The 18,711-nt window shown below is 43.3% G+C and overlaps 1 protein-coding gene and 1 pseudogene across 1 annotated transcript in view; one reads left to right on the top strand and one right to left on the bottom strand.

Annotated features, from left to right (window-relative positions):
- AMELY (amelogenin Y-linked) overlaps positions 1 to 18,711 on the top strand; it is a 209,182-nt gene that overhangs the window by 9,893 nt on the left and 180,578 nt on the right. The window lies entirely within an intron of this gene.
- LOC100610795 (ATP synthase-coupling factor 6, mitochondrial-like) lies at positions 513 to 2,621 on the bottom strand (annotated as a pseudogene).

The raw sequence follows: 18,711 nt of genomic DNA on the forward strand, positions 1-18,711 counted from the left end.
TGGGTGTGTCTGTGAGGATGTTGCCAAAGGAGATTAACATTGAGTCAGTGGACTGGGAAAGGCACTAGTAATCAGCAGCCAGTGCAACTATAATATAGGCAGGCAGAAAGGAGAGACTGGCCTAGCCTCCGAGCCTACATCTTTCTCCCATGCTGGATGTTTCCTGCCCTCAAACATGGAAGTCCAAGTTCTTCAGTTGTGGAACTCAGACTGGCCATCCTTGCTCCTCAGCCTGCAAAAGGCCTATTGTGGGACCTTGTGATCATGTGAGTTAACACTTAATTAACTCCCTTTTATATGCATATATATTCCATTAGTTCTATCTGTGTAGAGAACCCTAATACAACCAATCTCCCAGGCATGTGTCCTTAACTTTGGCAGGTAAATATAAGGTGGGACACTATGGTGAAACAAGTTTAAGGGAGTGCCAAAAATGCAGTCATCAAGATATATAATATTATAATGCCATATTTTATTTATTTATTTTTCACAGTTATGAAATGTATGTTTATTCTGAAACTTCTAACTAGTTGTACAAGTAACTCATGACAAAGTACCAGATTAATTTTACTTTATCTCTTCAGGCCTGGGGTTTTTCAATGACTTCAAATTTGGGATCTTCAAATTTGAAGTGGGGAACCTATTCATGTCTACTTTATCATATATTTGCTCAAGCTTAAAAGCTCCCTCTCCAGCACTTGCTGATACTGTGGACTGGTGTCAACAGGTCCTCCAGATGTCTGTCGCTTAGATTTGTATTCTCTAATCTTGTCCATAAAGAGTTTCTGTAGAGGATCAAGTTCTTATTAAATGCCACTGCAGTGGCTCACGCCTGTAATCCCAGCACTTTGGGAGGCCGAGGTGGGCGGATCATGAGATCAGGAGATCGACACCATCCTGGCTAACATGGTGAAACCCTGTCTCTACTAAAAATACAAAAAATTAGCCAGGCATGGTGGGGGGCACCTGTAGTCCCAGCTACTCAGGAGGCTGAGGCAGGAGAATGGCATGAACCTGGGAGGCGGAGCTTGCAGTGAGCCAAGATCACACCACTGCACTCCAGCCTGGGTGACAGAGCACAACTCTGTCTCAAAAAAAAAAAAAAAGCCACCGCAGTAACACCAACATTCCTTCGCAAGTGGACTGAGCCTGCTGACCAAATGACAGAGGAGAACCTGAAGATCCTCTGAAGAATCATGCTGATTTTTTTTTTTTTTTTTTTTCTGAAAGGGAGTCTTGCTCTCTGGCCCAGGCTGGAGGGCAGTGGCACGATTTCAGCTCACTGCAACCTCTGCCTCCCAGTCAGGCAGCACTCCTTTCACCAGGGCACTAGCTGTGGGGAATCTGTCCCTTACAGACCCCTGACCCAGCAATGGAAGAATAAAGTACACTGACACATAGATACTCTGCTTTGCCAATCCAGCTGAGGGTCCGAGGCCTCTCACAGACTCCAAGAAGAGTCCTGTAAAGAATGGCAGCCATATCCCTCAGCAGTTTGCACTCCAGGCATTTATTTAGTACAGAATTAACAACAGAAGCTTTGAGTAAACACACCTGTGGATAATTAACATGGTTAACAGAGTATTCTACGAATATTTAACCTCAGATACCGAGGTCTAAAGTAAATACCATTACAGACAATTTTCCTGGTCGACCTCCTTGCCCGCCTGCCCACAGAGGGCCATCTGGCTCAATGGTTAGTTAATGGAGGTAGGGTAAACAGACTTAACTGTGGAAACCTCTATTGACCCTAATATTTACCCTATGACCTAATGCTCTAAGGTAAGAAATGGCCACCTTCAGCCTGTTCAATTATTACAAGCTATGTAACCTTTCAGCCTTCCAAAAAGGTCGTGACTATTCTCTATAACCTTCCCTAGTATTTCCCTTTAATATTTCTGCCACCATCCTGAGTGATTTCCCTAATATTTCCCTTTAATATTTCTGCCACCATCCTGAGAGAATCCCAACACCTGGGTTCAAGCGATTCTCCTGCCTCAGGCTCCCAAGTAGCTGGGATAACAGGTGAACACCATCATGCCCAGCTAATTTTTTGTATTTTAGTAGAGATGGGGTTTCAGCTTATTGGTCAGGCTGATCTTGAACTCCTGACCAGGTGATCTGCCCGCCTTGGCCTCCCAAATTGCTGAGATTACAGGTGTGAGCCACCGTGCCAAGTGGAATCAAGCTGATTTTTTTTTCCTTTTTTTGGAGACGGAGTTTCATTCTTGTTGCCCAGGCTGGAGTGCAATGGCACAATCTCAGCTCACGGCAGCCTCCACCTCCTGAGTTGAAGCAATTCTCCTGCCTCCACCTCCCGAGTAGCTGGGATTACAGGCATGAGCCACCACGCCCAGCTAATTTTGTATTTTTTTTTTTTTAGTAGAGACCGGCTTTCTCCATGTTGGTCAGGCTGGTCTCGAACTCCAGACCTCAGGTGATCCGCCCGCCTAAGCCTCCCAAAGTGCTGGGATTACAGACGTAAGCCACTGCACCTGGCCCATGCTGATTTTACATTAGGTGGACTCAGTACCCAGCTGCAAAAGCTGCGGCAGTGGCCACATGGTTCTACTTCTGGCCCTGGTTCCGCCTCCCACATGCCTACCGCCATCGCAATGCATTCTGGGCCACTGTTTCAGTCGCTCAAGCCTCACTGGACAGGAAGCTCTCTTCCTGTTGCTTGGATGGTCCTTTAATGCCATATTTTAAAAGGCAAAAATTATGCAGATATTCCATTGTGAACAAAATACCAAAATATTAAATAAAGCTTACTGTATTTGATGATGATGATGGATTCTAAAAAGCAGAAATGGCCAGTGCCTCAGGCCCAGCCACCCATTCAGACAAGGTGAAGGTCATTGGAAAGACTTGCCCAAATCAAATGTACCCTGAGAGGAGCAGAAACTAGTCAGCAAAGGAAGAACTGAGTGGATAGGAAAAGTACTAGATCAAAAGGGGCAGCAGATTTTGTTCTGGCAAGGCTTTTATAGTTTCAAAACATATTCAAACATTCTGTCACTGATTGTCATAGTAACGTATGAGGTGGTTGGGGAAATATCATGATCATTTTACAAAGGAGAAAAGTTGATTTTTGGGTTAGTGGCTGCGTTAGCTTCCTGTCACTGCTGTAATAAATTACCACAAACTTAGTGGTTTAAACAGTTCACATGTATTATCTGATAGTTCTGGAGGTCAAAAATCCTGAAAGAGTGTCACTGGGGATGATGGTTAATTCTACGTGTCAACTTGGCTGGACCTCAGGATGTTCACATAACTGCTTAAACATTTTTTCTGGATGTCTCTTTCAGGGTGTTTCCAGATGAGATTTAGCATTTGAATCGCTGAACTGGGCAAAGTAGATCATTCTCCCTGGTGTTGTGGGCACCCTCCAACCCACTGAGGGCCGGAACAGAGCACATAGAGAGAGGATAGCTGTATTTGCCCTTCTTCTAACTGACAGCTTGAGCTGGGACATTGAAGTGTCCTCTGGGCTCGAGGTGCTCAGGCCTTCAGACCTAAATTGGAGTCTACACTATTGGCTCTCTATCTCTCAGGCTTTTGAACTATTCCACTAGCCTTGCAGCTTGCAGACAGCAGATCATAGGCTTCTCAGCCTCCATAATCTCATGAGCCAATACCTTAAAACTGAATGCCTTTATATGTATCATATGGGTTCTGTTTTTCTGAAAAGAAAAACACATTGGGTAATATCAAGATGTCAGCAAAACTGTGCTCCATGGCCAGGTGCCATGGCTCATGCCTGCAATCCCAGCACTTTGGGAGGCTGAGGCAGGAGGATCACCTGAGTGATCATGTGGTCAACGTAGAGAGACTGCATTGCTTAAAAAATGAAAAATATGGCTGGGCACGGTGGCTCATGCCTATAATCCCAGCACTTTGGGAGGCCGAGGTGGGCAGATCACCTGAGGTTGGGAGCTCAAGACCAGTCTGACCAACATGGAGAAACCCTGTCTCTACTAAAAATACAAAAATTAGCTGGGCTTGGTGGTGCATGCCTATAATCCCAGCTACTCAGGAGGCTGAGGTGGGAGAATCGCTTGAGCCCAGGAAGTGGAGGTTGTAGTGAGCCAAGATCATGCCACTGCACTGCAGCCTTGGTAACAGAGTGAGACTCTGTCTCACAAAGAAAAAAGAAACAAATGAAAAAATATTAGCCACGCATGGTGGCATGTGCCTGTACTCCCAGCTACTTGGATGGCTGAGGTGAAAGAGGATTGCTTGAGCCCCAAGAGTGAACGCTGCTGTGAGTTATGATCATGACATTGCGCTCCTGCCTGAGTAACACAGGGAGACCCTGTCTCTAAAAATAAAAAAAAATAAAAAAAAAAAACCGACCAAAAAAAAAAAAGGCCAGTGTGGTGGCTCATGCTTGTAATCCCAGAACTTTGGGAAGCTGAGGCAGGGGAGTCACTTGAGGTGTGGAGTTTGATGGCCATCAAGGACACTTGAGAGGCTGTGTTCTTACTGAGAAGCCTTGCAGCTCTGCACACAGGTGGGTCACTAGAAGTGGGTCACCATTTCCACTGTTGAGAGTAATCTGACTGAAGCTAATGCATTATTTAGTTGATTTATAGAAATAGGCAGCCTATAGGGTATGTTTTGAGGCACACACTTTAGTCCCTGGGAGCCCCAAAGAGCTAAGTGTTCCATAAACAAATGTGACAGGTGTCCTGTGTCAGGCCTAGCAGGAGACCATCATTCTTCTGTGCATCATGTTGCTCTCTTCTTTCCCTCTGTGGAAGGAGTGAGACTGCCTTAGGGGCTTTGGTCTATATCTGTGGACTCTCAGTGACTATCTGGCCCAGATCATACACTTGACCCAACAAGGAAATTCTGTCCCCATTACTGAATTTCTAACTTTTGTCAGATAGACAACCTTTTCTCAGTTTCCAAGACTTTAGCCTTGAAACTTTCTGTGACTACTTCTTCTCTGCACCAACACCCAACAAATCCCCACAAGCTTCCCATCCAGCCCCTTTTGCCTTTGCCACCCATATTCATCTACCCTTTTCTTCCAGCCCCACTGCCCCTGCTTGGGACCTCCTTCCCCACAACTGGACTCTTCCAGCATTCTTTGAATCATCTCTGCCTTTACCCAGCTTTAACTGTAATGTGTCCTTTTTCTCTTGGGTTGCTCTGGCATCTATAATGACTTCCTGCTCCTCCCCACCTACTTCAATCCTCCCACCTCAGGCTCCTGAGTAGCTGGAACTACAGGCATGTGCCACAATGCCCTGCTAATTTTTAAATTTTTTGTAGAGATGTGGTTCTCACTATGTTGCTCAGGCTGATCTTGAACTCCTGGGCTCAAGCAATCCTCCCACCTTGGCCTCTTGAAGTGCTGAGATGAAAGCTGTGAGCTACCATGCCCAGATCACTTTGTATGTCTTTGTCTAACACTGAAGGATGGAATTAGAAAACACCAAGAAGAAAACATGAATAATCTTATATTAAGCACTTGAAATACTACATCTTTCTGCCAAAGCTGGTTGAAAAAGAATAGAGTAACATGCAGCAGAAATAACTCATGGAAGACAAAGGTATGGTGGGGTGGGGAAGAAAAGGAAGAGCGCAAAACAGAATATTCCAGCTGGTGGGTCTAGTTAATGGTTCTTTTCAACTTTTAGTCACTCATTTCATATTCAGTTGCAGTGTCTATTGCACCAGCCTTGGGCTAGTTTGCATTTTGGTCTGTAATACCAATGCAGAAATAATCCGTGTGTCTTACCTGTTTCCAGATGACACAATTCTATATACAGAAAACACCATCATCTCAGCCTAATAACTCTGTAAACTGACCAACAACTTCAGCAAAGTCTCAGGATACAAAATCAATGTGCAAAAATCACAAGCATTCCTATACACCAATGACAGACAAACAGCCAAATCATGAGTGAACTCCCATTCACAGTGGCTACAAAGAGAATAAAATACCTAGGAATGCAACTTAGAAGGAATCTGAAGGACCTCTTCAAGGAGAACTACAAACCACTGCTCAATGAAATAAAACAGGATACAAACAAATGGAAGAACATTCCATGCTCATGGGTAGGAAGAATCAATATCGTGAAAATGGCCATACTGCCCAAGGTAATTTATAGATTCAATGCCATCCCCATCAAGCTACCAATGACTTTCTTCACAGAATTGGAAAAAACTACTTTAAAGTTCATATGGAACCAAAAAAGAGGCTGCATTGCCAAGACAATCCTAAGCCAAAAGAACCAAGCTGGAAGCATCATGCTACCTGACTTCAAACTATGCTACAAGGCTAGAGTAACCAAAACAGCATGCTACTGGTACCAAAACAGAGATATAGACCAATGGAACAGAACAGAGCCCTCAGGGGCTTTAAATTCATCACAAAGTGATAGGTGTGAGGGTGCTGCTGCACAGAAACACAGGGACTTTATGGTGCTATCTCTCGAGTGAATTCCTGGGAGCTAGGGACATTGCTTGCCACAGTACCTTATCAGTTAATTGGACTCTTTGATATGCTGAGAGTCAGCTTACACAAGTTAACTCCTTGAGGAAGGGGGTGGGTAAGGAGTCCTTGATGTCTTGCAAATGAAGGAGCTAAATGGAGTCCATCAGGTTTTCTCAGCTAAGGGAGAGTCTATTCATATTAAAACAAGGTTATATAGCTAATGGAGAGTCTATTCATGTTAAAAACAAGATTAGATATTACATTCCTCACTTGTGTTTTTGCAGAATCAAATTGTTGATTCCTCAGTTATAACAAGAGAGTCATATTGGGTTTTAAGATACATAAGCTTGACAGAAGCTATGCACTGTTTTACAAAATTAAGAAACCAGTTTAATATATACAGCTTGAAGATTAAGCCTAACAGCAGGAGGAGAAGGGGTCCGGCTACCTGTGACTATAGTAGTTAGCCATGGATTCCAGTTAAACATGCTTTGATACCAAGGGATGTTATTTTCTCACTTTTGTTGGTGTCTATCTAGATTTTCTCGAATATTTTGAAGAGTATCTTTTATGACTCCAGACTGATTGGCAGAGAAGCAACAACTCTCTCCTAGAGCTGTGCATAAACCTTCTTGGGAGAGGAAGAACTACTTCAGCCAGAGACTGTATTTGGGTATGCAGTATATCTATGGCTGAATGGAGGTTGCTTAAATCAGCATCTACCTGTTGAGACAGAGACATTAGTCTAGTTTCTCCTTGAACTAGGGCAGCCGTGCTGATGGCTGCTGATCCAGCTATGCTAAGGCTGGCCAGGAGGGGAGCTAGGAGCAGGGCGGCTTAGTGAAACCTGGGATGCAGTTCAGTGGGAGTGATGAGGAGTTGTCCTTCTGGTCCACTGTACACAATACCTGAGGAAGTACAGGAATTAACATGCACAGGAGATGTCCTAGTTCAGTTCCATTGATGCAGCGAGTGAAACTTGAAGTGCAGGCTAACTAGGTATTGTTAGGCGCCCGATAAGAGACTGAAGTACTTAAGGAAGTAAGCAGGGACTGATTACAAGTAGCCTGAAAGGGAGAACCAGATAAGTTATATCCAGTGCTAATTAGACAAGAAGCATTCCTAGACATGACACATCTCCTAGCATGAGGGCATGGGGTCATGCATGACAAGATAGTGGAACACTTTTAAGCATGGCTTCTACTCCTAAGCCCACATAATAAGGGGGCTTGTCCTTCAGGCATAGCCAACAATCTTGAGCTAGTTTAGGCTGGGTGAGATTAAGGAGGTGAAGTACACCCCCTAGTATGGACATCAGGCTGGGTTGGAGATGTCGTTGCAGCTGGGGTTTAGGAACTAGGAATGGTAGCGGAAGAGTTAAATCACTTTTGTCTGGGTGTTTTTAGAACATAGGGTTGCCTAGATCAGTTAAAGGCTTAATTGGCTTAGGAGGCCTCCATGAGATTAAGATTTCTTTTGGATGGTGAACATAGTTCCAACATCAAATCCCAGGATATAAAGGCTTAATCCTCATGACATGCCATAGTACCATTGAGCTGAATTAGGGTTGTGAACGATTATAATAAGAGGATTACAATTTTTTGTAGTACACAGTCTAGGACAGGAAGCACAAGCTGTGGAAAGAGTTGAAGATCAGGTTAATCCCCCAGGATAAGTGGCTAAAGTTACCCATGTCTAGTCAGGGCAGAAAAACTGGTAAGTATCTCGACAACTAGAGTCAGGGTGATTTCCAGGACAGAGGTAAAAGTCAACATTTTGGGGTCCTTTTTCTGCACCTTTGGAGCTCCCACATCCAGTCTGGCTCCTGGAGTGTCTAAATCCTGCTGCAAGGTTGAAGTTTCCTGCTCCTATGACCAGCAGGTTGCATTGGTCTTTGTGGGTATGGGTAGGTTCTGGGAACAAAGCACATAAATCAACTGCAAAAGAAACTTCCTTGGAGGTTCCTGCCTTCCACGTAGGGTTTGCAAATACAGGTCTTGTGAAAGAAGTGAGGCGAAAGGAACAGGAAGGCACAGAGGACATAATAGGTGGAAACAGACAAGAGAGGTAAATAAAAAGAATTAATCTAATGGCTTCACTTGACTTAGACACAATTTTAGGGGCTTGGCCTAGGCTTGGGAACTTATGTTTCCTGCTGTGCTTTGCTGGCTTTTTTGATACGGGAGTGATGAATCCAAGCTGGAATCCACCTTCAGACCCATAGGTGTGATGAGGACGACAGTATGAGGTCTTTTCCAAGCAGGAGTGTATCCTTCTTTCTGGAACTTTGTAACAAACACCAGGTCACCCAGCTGGAATGAGTGGCAGGGCCCCATCTTGTCAGGACCTGGATTGGAATGAGCTCCCCAGACAAGTGGCTGGATGATATCTCACATCTTTTTTGGAGAGACTGTAGGTACTGTAATAAATTAGCTTGTGAGATTTCTGCTAAATGAGTGTCCCTTAGCTTAGGCAAGATAGGCGGTGCCTTCCCATACATGATTTCAAAAGGTAAAAACCCAGCCTGGTAAGGAGTGCATCTTAGAAGGTCTAAAGGAAGGAGTCTTACCTAATTCTCACTGGTCTCTAAGATTAATTTTGTAAGAGTACTTTTTAGGGTGTGATTCATGCGTTCTACCTGTCCAGAGCTCTGGGGTCAATAGGCACAATAGAGCTTCTATTGAATGTTTGATGCTTTACTGACTGACTGAGCTATGGACAAGGTGAAGGTCAGTTTATTATTGGAACTTATGGCAGCAGGCAGCCTATATCGAGGGATGATTTCATTGAGTAAATACCTAACTATTGTGGTGGCAGTCTCATTTTTGGTAGCAAATGCCTCAGTCTATCTGAACAAAGTGTCTACTAGTACCAGAAGGTATTTGTACCTAGCCTGGTGTGGTTTTATCTCTCTAAAGTCAATTTCCTACCTTTCTCCTGGTGAGTTTCCCCAGAGGCTGTGGCCTGAGCTGGGTTTAGGGCTTTGCCTGAGTGCACACCATACACCAGAGAGCTGCTTGATCTGCTACGTTCTGAAAGTGAGGGATCTTGAAACAGCTCCTTAGGAGCTGGGCTAGTTTTGCTCCTCCTAAATGGGTGGTAGAATGCAGATGAATGATTAAAGTTTCCCCGCGAGCTTGGGGTATGAAGATTCTGGAGTCAGGAAGTATCCACCAACCTTTCTGATTTTTATTGGCCTGGAGATCTGAAGCCAGTTTTATTTCTTCTGCTGCGTATAGGGGATCAGTAAGTCAGGCTGTGGAAAAGATATGGCAGGCAATAAGGTTAGAGGCATGACTGGAAGTCATGCTGCCTCACATGCTGCAGAATCTGCTGTCTGGTTACCACGGGCAATGGCGGTGTCTTCTCTTTGATGTCCTTTGCAGTGAATTACAGCCACCTGCTGACAGAGCCATACAACTTTAAGAAGGGCTAGAATTTCTTCTTTGTTTTTGGTAGTCTTTCCTGCTGAGGTGAGTAGCCTATGCTCTTGATAGAATGCACAGTAACGAATGCATATCTACTGTTAGTGTAAATGTTAATACAGTTGTCTTTACTTCATCAGAGAGCCTGTGTGAGGGCAACCGACTCAGCTCTCTGAGCTGAGGTGCCAGCTGGTAGAGCTTGGGTTTCCAGACTATCTCTCTGTAGTAATGGCTGAACAAGCCTTTCGTACTCCCTGTTCGAGGAAGCAGCTACCATTTATAAACACGCTGGCATCTGCCTTCTTTAGGGGCACTTCTTGGAGATCAGGTCAGCCAGTTTCCCTAGTTTCTAACAGTTCCTGGCAGTCATGGACAGTTGTAGTGAAGTTTGGATCAGGGAGGAAAGTAGCTGGATTTAAACACCTTATGGGAGAGAAAGTCAAAAGAGGCTGATCTAACAGTAAACTCTGATACTGCTGTAGCAGGAGAAGCTACAGACGAAACCTCTCAGACACGGAGTTGTAGAAGGAAGGGCTTTATTCAGCTGGGAGCATCAGCAAGCTACTGTCTTAAAATTTGAGCTCTTCAAGTGCACAATTTCTGTCCCTTCTAAGGGCTCACAACACTAAAGATTTCACATGAAAGGGTCGTGATTCATTGAGCAATCTGGGGGATACATGATGGGGCTGCATGCACTCATGATCAGAGTGAAACAGAACACAGCAGGGAGTTTAACAATGTTCTTTTATACAATGTCTGGAATCTACGGATAACATTGGGTTCTAAGTCATGAGTTGATTTTTAATGACTAGGTTTAGGCCAGGCAGGCCCAGGTCTGGTTTTGGGTCTGGTGCCTGGCACCAGGCTGCCTGCCTTTGATTTCATTTCCTTGCTTTTTTCTTAAAACAGGTACTAGTATAAAGCAATATAAAACAATATGAGAGGGTCTCTCTCTTCCCTCACTGCAGGATGCAAGCATTCAACATCCTGGAGGTGTTCCAAAATGCTTCTGGTGACTCTTCAGGCCCCTGGACAACTTCAGTCATCTTAGACAAGTTTATGGGTTTCCGAGCGGCTCTCTTGATGCCTGCAAGGAGATACCAGTGAAAATTGTCTAAAGCTCTCTTCTCACATGAGGAGTTTGGGTCGCAATTAGGCCACGTAGAAGGAAAGACCTCCTCAAGGAAGTCTCTGGTTTCCTCTTCCAGCCTATTGGCTGATGTGAGGAAGTCCATTTAGCTCCATTTTATTATTAAGAACCTAGCACCACCAGTGACAAGTCAGCCAGGCACACTGATTTTGCTTAACTTTCTTCTAAAAGTTCAGGTGAAAACAAAAGTTCCCTAAGCAGACATTAATAGCTGCAAAAATACATACAATATCTTGCTATGAATTAAATAGACTCTAATGAGGCTTCTGAAGATATTAAATGTTTTAAACAGAACAGTAGTTAAAAATTGAGAATTTATGTAAATAATCTGGGATTTTTTTCCTTCAAAGTTATTTTGGGGCTGAAAATTGCAAGTGGAGGAAGATAACTAAGTGATACTTAAACCAGTCTTTCTCTTGATCTTGTTTCATGGTCTTCACCTAAAGCTCTAGGGAAACAGTGAGTGCTCCAGGTTGTTGAGATGAAAGGTCTAAACAGATGACTGAGAATTGGTGAGTGAATGTGGGCCAACTTGTGAAGGAGCAAAATTTCCCATGCTGCTGGCTTTTTAACTATTTCTTATCTCATTTCTCCCAACCCCAAGGTATATGGAACAGGCTTGGCAGGTTGGGCAGGGGTCTTTGTGATCCTTGTCCTTTTGTGGGATTCTGGCCTCTTAATTGTGGGTAGGTCCTATGTTTTGCTTCTAACCAGGAGAATATGGCAGAGGAGATGGGATGCCACTCCCATGATAAGGTTCCCAGAGACATGCTCTTGAAGAAGCAAACATCTATGTAGCAAGGAAAAAAAGGCAGCCCCAGGAACCCCCCACCCAGCAGCTAGCAAGAAACCAGTGCCCTGAGTCCTGCAGCCAACAGGAAATGAACTCTTCCACAACAGAGGAAATGCTCTTTTTTTTTTTTTTTTTTTTTGAATCAGGGTATTGCTCTGTCACCCAGGCCAGTGTGCAGTGGTGCTATTACAGTTCACTGCAGCCTCAATCTCCTGTGCTCAGGGCATGTTCCCACCTCAGTGTACTGTGTAGCTGGGACTATAGGCATGTACCACCATTCCCAAATCACTGTGACTCTTTCATTTGGCCAAATGATAACTCCAAAAAACAATTTTTTTTTTTTTTCTGAGACAGAGTCTCACTCTGTCACCCAGGCTGGAGTACAGTGGCATGATCTTGGCTCACTGCAACCTCCACCTCCCAGGTTCAAGCAATTCTCCTGCCTCAGCCTCCTGAGTAGCTGAGATTACAGGTTTGTGCCACCACACCCAGCTGGTTTTTGTATTTTTAGTAGAAACAGGGTTTCACCATGTTGATCAGGTTGGTCTGGAACTTCTGACCTCCTGAACTGCTTGGCTTGGCCTCCCAAAGTTCTGGGATTACAGGCCTGAGCCACTGCACCCAGCCCAAAAATTTTTTAAGCAGAAAAACCTTTACTCTGATAGTGGACTTAACTTTCCAAACAATGATACCCAAAGAAAATAGCATGAGGCCAACCGAATCTCTCTCTCTTCTCTCCTCCCCTTTTTTCCTGCCATTTACCCAAAGGGATAAACACCTTTTATTATGTTTTAGTATTACATAAAAATCTTTTTCAAAAGAGAAAACTAAATTTCATGTTTTCATTAGTGCATCTTTGATGTTAAAGTTAGTTTTTTTTAAAGTTTTTTTTTAATAGAATTTTATTTTATTTTTATTTTTGAGACAGAATCTTGCTGTGTCACCCAGGCTGGAGTGCAGAGGTGCAATCTCAGTTCACTGCAACCTCTACCTCCTGGGTTCAAGCGATTCTCTTGCCTCAGCCTCCTGAGTAGCTGGAGTTATAGGTGCCCACCACCAAGCCCAGCTAATTTTTGCATTTTTAGTAGAGACAGGTTTCACTATGTTGGCCATGCTGGTGTCAAACCTCTAACACCATGATCCCTCCACCTCAGCCTCCCAAAGTGCTGGGATTACAGATCGGATCCATTGTGCCATGCCTATTTTTTTTGTTTGTTTCTATAAATATAATTTTTTTTTTTTTTTTTTTTTTTTTTTTGAGACAGAGCCTCACTCTGTTACCCAGAGTGGAGTGCAGGGGCACTACCTCAGCTCACTGCAACCTTCACCTCCTGGGTTCAGATGATTCTCCTGCCCCAGCCTTTGGTGTAGCTGGGACTATAGGTGCACACCACCACAGCCAGCTAATTTTTGTATTTTGTAGAGACAGGTTTTCACCATGTTACCCAGGCTGGTCTTGAACCCCTGACCTCAGGTGTTCCACCCACCTCAGTCTCCCAAAGTGCTAGGATTACAGGCATGAGCCACTGCACTTGGCCTTAAAATAAAATTTTATATTTCCATCGAGTTTTAATTAGTTTGACCATAAGGTAAAATTTTCATAAACTTTTTAGAAACCTTTATAATTTTCCATCAAACAGCAGATCAATTTCCTAAGAAAACTCTGTTATTCAGACACATGGGTCCAGATTCTGGCCCCATATCAGTATGATTTTAATGCTTCAACCTACAGAAAAAAAGCTAAATAATTTCTTTCAAATCTTAGTGAACTTGTTTATACCCACAGAATTTTGTTTATAGGCCAACCTCTCACAAACCCCTTTTCATCTTGCTTAAACTTTGCTTTGTTCTGTTACTCTTTTAGGTTAGGACAATCTTTAAAACCCTCTGAAATACACAAAATTACTTTCCCTTTAACAAAAGCCAAATTTCCATGCCTTCTTATAATCCTTTACCAAAAAGCATGTTCAGACCTTGTATGTAAAACTGTTTCTCCAGTAGTCTCAATTACATAGTACAATGTTAACACCTAGCAACATTTTTTGTTTGTTTGTTTTGAGATAGAATCTTGCTCCATACCCCAGGCTGGAGTGCAGTTACCTGATCTCAGCTCACTGAAACATCCACCTCCCAGGTTCAAGGGATTCTCTTGCCTCAGCCTCCCGAGTAGCTGGGATGACAGGCGCCCGCCATCACGCCCGGCTAATTTTTTGTATTTTTAGTAACGACGGGGTTTCCCCATGTTAGCCAGGATGGTCTTGATCTCCTGACCTCATGATCCACCCACCTCAGCCTCCCAAAGTGCTGGGTAACAGGATTGAGCTACCGCACCCATTCTTATGGATGAATCTTGAAGATATTACACTAAGTGAAAGAAGCCAGGCACAAAAAGACAAATACTATATGGTTTCACTTATAAGAGGTACCCAGAGGAGCTGTTACCAGTGGAAGTTATCGGAGTTACTGGTGGTGAATCTGTATGGGTCTGCAGCAATCTCAATTCTTGCCTCCTCAGAAGAAAGAATTTGATTGAGAGGCATAAGGCAGAAAAAAGAGGTCAAGGTAAGTTTCAGAGCAGGAGTGGAAGTTTATTTAAAAGGCTGTAGGATAGGGAAGGGAAGAAAGAAAAGTACAGTTGGAAAACACCCAAGCTTGTACTGAGGTCAAGTGCAGTATTTAACTTTGATCCTAGAACTTTATAGCCTGCCCCCTTTCCCATGATTCTTCCCTTAGGAAGGGATGCCTGCATGTACACTGCACCCTTCAGCATTCACAGTGTCTTTAGGAAATTGTATGCATATCCATCTGAGGCTTTCTTTCCTTTTCTGGTGGAGTGCCACTGGAAAGTCATACTCTGCCATTTTGTCTCTCAAAGCACAACTCTGAGAAGTTGCTTCTCCCTGGCATCTGCATTCAATTAACACTTTAGTGCAACAGGTGTGGACCTCCAGAAAATGGCCTCTCCCTGGCACTGGCTGCCAACTCATCACTTTTAGAGATGCAAAGTGATAATTGCTGAACAATCATCTGTCACTTTTAGTGGGTAGGGGCCCTGCTCATGGCTGGCTGTCTACTGTAACAGAGTCAAATCTACGGAGACAAAAAGTAAAACAGTGGTTGCCAGGAGCTTGGAGAGATGAGAATGGAGAGCTATTGTTGAGTGGGTCCAGATTTTGAATTTAGGTATTTAGGTAGATGAAATCTTCTGGAGGTAGATGGTGATGATTGTTACATAATAATATGAGTATATATGTTGCTACTGAATGGCACCCTTAAAAGTTTAAAAATGGTAAATGTTATGGAATGTATGTTTTACCATAAGTTTTTTTGTTTTCTTTTCTTTTTTTTTTTTTTGCAGAGACAAAGTCTCACTCTGTGGCCCAGACTGAATTGCATCGAACCTCACTCTAATCTTAATTCCTGGGCTCAAGTAATCTTCTTTCCTCAGCCTCCTGAGTAGCTGGGATGACACGTACATGCTACCATGTCCAGCTAATTGTTTTTAATTTTGAATTTTGTAGAGATCCAGACTTGTTCTGTTGCCCGGACTTGTCTTGAACTCCTGGCCTCAAACAGTCCTCCATCGGCCTCATACAGTGATGGGATTATAGGTGTGAGCCACTGCATGGGGCCACAGCTTATTTTTCTTTTCTTTTTTTTTTTTTTTTTTTTTTTTTTTTTTTTTTTTTTTTTTTGAGATGGAGTCTCACTCTGTCTCCCCAGGCTGGAGTACAATGGCACTATTTTGGCTCACTGCAACCTCCGCATCCCAGATTTAAGCCACTCTCCTGCCTCAGCCTCCCCAGTAGCTGGGACTACAGGGATGTGCCACCACTCCCAGCTGATTTTTGTATTTTTAGTGGAGATGGGGTTTCACCATCTTGGCCAGGTTTATCTCAAACTCCTGACCTCAAGTGATCCACCCATCCTGGCCTTCCCAAATGCTGGGATTATAGGCATGAGCCAGTGTACCCAGCCAATTTTCTAAGTGTTAAGACTAAGAAAGTCAGGGAAACACTGAGGGAATGTTCCAGATGGAAAGATACTAGGAAGACATGATCACAATGACAGCATGTGGTTCTGTAGCTATAAAAGATGCTTTAGGAACAATTGATGAAACTGGAACAGAGCCTGAGGGTTATACTGTAGTTATCTTTCAGAGTCAAGAGCTCCATTCTGGTGGTGGTAATGTGGTCATTATGTAGGACAATGCTCTTGTTTGTGGGAAATATACTCTCAAGTATTTGCAGCAGAAGGAGTCAGCAAATTCATCTCAAAAGTTTCAGAAATAAGTTCTTATTTGGATGATAAATAGGATTTCACTTTTTAACTCTCACCATCTACTCCCACCTTAGCTTAATTCCCAAAGTGAGAAGAGTTGGATTAACATATATACTCCATGGTGTTGGCCCACTCACCTCAATCCTTCTCTTCCACTTCCCTGCACCCTGAATAGGGCAAAATGAATTCTTTGAAACAGCAACCCAAAAAGGTGAAGCATAAGGAGAAAAGCTGGGCAAGGGATTCTGATGACTCATGTGTGACAGTGTGTGTGAACAAAAGGTGACATCTCACCAGTTCTTTTTATAAATAAATCTTTAATTTGGGGATGCCGTGTCCAAAGGAAAGAATGAAGATGTTTAAATGCCTGTTTGTGGACATCTATTTCTCCATTCCTGGACAGTTGTTGTTAACAGTAAAAGCTGACACTGGCAAAACTTGTTGGCATTCCATTTGAGTTTTAGTCAGCCCGTGGTGCATCCCTGCTTCCTAGGAACCAGATTTATACAGGAAACAGAAACCTGTATTTATTCGTATATGAGAAGACAGAAATGTTGGCTCAAGTATCAATGAATACCTTGACTTTTGCTGTCTAATAAGGCCATTCCTTCCTTACTTCTTCCCCTGCCCTCCTTTGGTTGTGCTTCATTTAAGAATCATGAGAATTATAACCCTACTTCCAGGTTCTTGATTGTGAGATGGTAGATTTGACATAGTGCCTCTTCCCAGCATAGGGCCATCAGTTTTCCATCAAAACCAGATCGATGGCTGAAAACTGGACACAGTATTTTCCCCACCCAACTCTGCCCCTCTTCCATCTTGTTTATTTAAATGGCTCCCTCCTCTCACTCATCATCCTGCCTGAAACCTTTCCATCACTTTTTAACAAATTCACTAAAGTCTACCTACATACAGAAAATCACACCTATGATAAGTCGACAGTTCCCCCAGTCTCACAAACTGAATACTTCCCGGGAAATAGCACCAGCTGAAGAGACAGAACACTGCCAGCACCCTACACACCCTTTTGCTTCTTTTGAGTTGATGTCCTCCTTTGCAGTTTATTTGGGAGCCCTCATGCCTCCTGGGCCCTCTTCTCTTTTGTCCCTCAGTCCCACAAATGCCTCTCCCCACAATGCCTCTCATTGTCAGCTTCAGGCTAGAACACAACTCTATCATGTCTGTCCCTTGTTCAAAAACTCTCTCTTGTTGTCCAGAATTATGATGTAAAAAAGCCCTAAATTTATTAACCTAGACTCCAAGGTCTGCTGGGACTTGACTTCATCCTGTATTTACAGCTTTACTTCCCACATGTTTCCTCAAACACCTTATGACAGAGTCAAATGGAAAGATACAGTGACTGAGTAATATGAATAATAATAACAATAAAAATAGCTGAATGGTTTTAAATGTTCAACAATGCACGAACCAGGCTCTTGGTTAAGATGTAATCTATTTTTTTCCTCATAGCAACTTCAGGAGATAGGTGATATTGTTAACCCCACTTCAATGGAAGCTGAGTGACTTCCTCGAGGTCACACATCCTCTGAGTTGTAGAACTGCCATCAGGACTCAAAGGGTCTGAGCTTTGAGCTTGCTCTATGTACAAGTGTCAAGGTTTCCCGTCTGGGATTGTGATCATGCCATTCCATTGTTCACGGTATATAAGACAAATCTTGTTTGTTCACATCTGACCCACTGTGTGGGATGCAGCTCACAAGTGTCCTATCCAGTGAGCTCTTTGTTTCTTTCCATTGAAAATAGTCTCTGAGGGCTGGGCATGGTGGCTCATGCCTGTAATCCCAGCTCTTTGAGAGGCCGAGGCAGGCAGATCATGAGGTTAGGAGATCAAGACCATCCTGGCTAATATAAACAAACTCTGTCTCTGCTAAAAAGAAAAATACAAAAAATTAGCCAGGTGTGGTGGCAGGCACCTATAGTCCCAGCTACTTGGGAGGCTGAGGCAGGAGAATGGTGTGAACCCAGGAGGCAGAGCTTGCAGTGAGCTGAGATCGCACCACTGCACTCCAGTCTGGGCAATAGAGCAAGGACTCCATCTCAAAAAAAATTTTTTTTTTTTTTTTTTTTACTTAAGGGGATTGGGTGTAGTGGCTCATGCCTATAATCCCAACACTTTGGGAGACTAGGGTTGGGGGGCAGATCTACTGAGGTCAGGACTTCAAGACCAGCCTTGCCAACATGGCAAAACCCTGTCTCTACTAAAAATACAGAAAAAATTAGCAGGGTATGGTGGCTGGTGCCTGTAATCCCAGCTACTCTGGAGGCTGAGGCAAGAGGATCATTGAGCTTGGGAGACAAAGATTGCAGTGAGTCAAGATCATGCCACTACACTCCAGCCTGGGGAAGAAAGCAAGATTCCATCTCCAAAAAAAGAAAAAAAAATTTACGTAACTTACATAAACTTGAAAAAGCATTTCACTAGTCATTTTTTTCCTGATAAAGTATTTAAGCACTTTTATTTTTCTTTAAGCCAATTAATTAGAGCTCTTTTTTATATTTTTGGTAGTGAAACATTGTATACACAACACGAATACATAGATATATTAGCCATGATGATAGAAGTTCATTTTATAGATTTATAAAGACTGCTCTC

The sequence above is a fragment of the Pan troglodytes genome, chromosome Y, assembly GCF_028858775.2.
Source record: "Pan troglodytes isolate AG18354 chromosome Y, NHGRI_mPanTro3-v2.0_pri, whole genome shotgun sequence".
NCBI classification, from domain to species: domain Eukaryota; kingdom Metazoa; phylum Chordata; class Mammalia; order Primates; family Hominidae; genus Pan; species Pan troglodytes.